General features: G+C 42.8%; 1 long non-coding RNA gene across 1 annotated transcript; it reads left to right on the forward strand.

The window, feature by feature from the left end:
* The first annotated feature begins 264 nt into the window (after positions 1–264).
* LOC121143206 lies at positions 265–1736 on the forward strand. Its single transcript, XR_005880387.1, has 3 exons — positions 265–583; positions 830–1040; positions 1591–1736. It is a non-coding gene; the product is annotated as an uncharacterized LOC121143206 (long non-coding RNA).
* The last annotated feature ends 1117 nt before the right edge of the window (positions 1737–2853 follow it).

Genomic DNA, 2853 nt, shown 5'->3' on the forward strand with positions numbered 1-2853 from the left:
GGCCTCTATAGGCTCATGTATTTGAATGCTAGGTCCCTGGGGAGTGGAGCTGTTTAAAAGGATTATAAGGATTAGGAGATGTGGCCTGGTTGGAGGAAGTATATAACCGGAGATGGGCTTTGAAAAACCTGTGCCAGACCCAATGCTTGCTCACTTGTGCTCTCTCTCTCTCCCTCCCTCCCCCCCCCCTCTCTCTCTCTCTCTCTCTCTCTCCCTCCCTCCCCCCCCTCTCTCTCTCTCTCTACCTGTGGATCAGGTTGTAGCTCTCAGCTTACCACTGCAGCACCATGCTCCCTGCAACGATAATGTACTAAGCCTCTGAAACTCTAAGCAAGCCTCCAAGTAAACGCTTTCTTTCATAAGAGTTCCCTTGGTCAGTGTCTCTTCACAGCAATAAAACAATGGCTAAGACAAAAAGAGTAAAGAATAGAATTATCAACAAGAGAAGTTGAAGAAAAAATTCTAAAGGCATACCATTCAAAAATACACTAAGAGAATGGATGGGCCAGCAAGATGGCTGGAGAGGTGGGGGATGCTTACCAGCAAGCCTGACAACCTGACTTCAATCCCCAGAATCCACAAGGTAAGGAGAGAATCCTTTCTCACTAGATGCCCTCTGACCTCCAAACAAGTCATGCAACACACACACACACACACACACACACACACACACACACTCACATGCATGCACGCACGCACACCCGCACACTATTATTTTAAAAAGAGAATGAAGTTGCATTCGGTAGAACTCTCAGTAATGAAAGCACTCGATAATTAGAATACTAAGATCACCTGTTATTTAAGATGCTTGTTTTTTCTCTCCACTCAGCCAGTAAGAGATTACAAGTATGACACTCTAGTCTTCAAGTAGCAGAAACCAGTGCTGCATCCCTAACAGGGCAACCGGAGTATGGCAGAACTAGTCCAGATCAGATACCAGGTTCCAATGCATCCTAAGAGGGACAGTTATCTTTCATCAACCTTCCTTTGGGATATACATTTGACCACAATGCTGCAACCAGTTCTTCATGCAGTAACTGGTATGTGCTAAATGAACTTCTGAGTCTCCAACATGGCAGCCTACTTGTCATTTAACCAGAAGAAAATAAACTGGGAGAAAAAAATGAGAAAAGGTCAAGCATTGGTCCCCTGCCCTTAGAACTCACTGGGTCACCCTTCTCCCATTCATAAATAGCTAGCTTGGTTAAAAAAAAACACACACACTGTTGGATGGTTTCCTAAATACTCCAGAACTAGGTAAAAATCTACATTGGACACATGGGCAGTTGCCCGATGGGGGATTCTGGCTTGGCTAGTTTTGGTTGTCAACTTGACTACATCTGAAATTAACTAAAACCCAAATGGCGAGTGCACCTGTAAGGGATTCTTTTCTTAATTAAACCATCTGAAGTGGGAAGACCCACTTCTAATCTTTGAGGTAGGAAAATAGAGCTTTAATACAAATCTTTTGAAGATCTACCCTTAATCTGGGCCACACCTTCTGCTGGGGGCCATATAAGGGACATGGAAGAAGGAAGTTTACTCTCTGCCTGCTTGCTCTTACTAACCAATCCATTCCTTCACTGGCAGGAGAGCCTACTTCTTTAAGATTCCAGCATATACTGAAGACAGAAGAGACAGCCAGCCTCACAGACAGAACAACTACTGGATTCTACTTTCTCTTGGTAGACAGCCATTGCTGGACTAACTGAACCATAGCCTGTAAGCCATTCTAATAAATCTGGTAAATGTACTTATCATTCCATACTATTCTGTTCCTCTAGAGAGCCGTGACTAGTCTGGATGCCATGTTCTCAAAATAAGAGATACACTGTTTCCTCAGCACCCAGACTGGTCCAGTAAGTAGCAAAGGAATTGAAAAAGCAGTTTCTCTGTTAAATTTGTCTCCAGATTAATTTGCTTTATCTCTACTAGTCTATAGGTTTTATTAGTCAACAATAACATACTTTATTCCAGGGGGAAACAATTCTCTATCAAACTAGAAGTTAACTTTGCTACCGGGACTTCTAGACACCAGGATTAGCATGATATTTTTCATATCCTAATGGCTGCAGTGATTATTCCAAAATGTACAAATAAAAAACAGATATCTGCTACATAAGAGAGGTACAAGTGGAATATTTGAACCCCTGAATCAGTCCCCAGAAACACACGGAAGATGTTTCATATAAACATCACCAGCAAATGATTAGACTCTAAGAGCAGCTCACAATGGATAAGCAAGCGTCTAGGAAGAAGGAAACCCCAGGTTGGAACACCACTGGAGGCTCAAGCTTTGATACATAGACTCCCCGTATTTGTAGAGTTAGGGAGAAGGACCAATCCACCCAGTGATTGCCCTGGTGGGGCGCTGCTATGGGCTATCAACACACTTCATTGTCCTTGGAAGGCCACATGGAAAAGGGTCTCTGCCCCCAGTAGAAACAGGGAGTATAAAGGCATTAATTCTGTGTTGATGGAGAATCAGGGCAGGAGAGATGTAGAAAAGTAAGAAGACAACATAAGAGAGGAAACCACAGGAGACACGAACAAATAAATCCCTGATAAAGATAGATATGACTGGGTTGGAAAGATGGCTCAGTGCTTACTAATGCATACTGCTCTGCAGAAGACCAGGGTTCAGTTCCCAACACCTGCACTTCACAACCACCTGCAACTCCAGCTCCAGGGAATCCAGTGTCCCCTTCTGGACTTTGAAGGCACTGCACTAACATGTACATACCCACAACCACACGTACACACAGATAAACATAATTTTAAAATAAAAAAGTACTTTTAAAGTGAAATATGACAACAATCACTAAAGACAAATATATTAAATTCATCTATTAA

The sequence above is a fragment of the Mesocricetus auratus genome, unplaced genomic scaffold, assembly GCF_017639785.1.
Source record: "Mesocricetus auratus isolate SY011 unplaced genomic scaffold, BCM_Maur_2.0 Super-Scaffold_100011, whole genome shotgun sequence".
In the NCBI taxonomy this organism is placed as follows: Eukaryota; Metazoa; Chordata; class Mammalia; order Rodentia; family Cricetidae; genus Mesocricetus; species Mesocricetus auratus.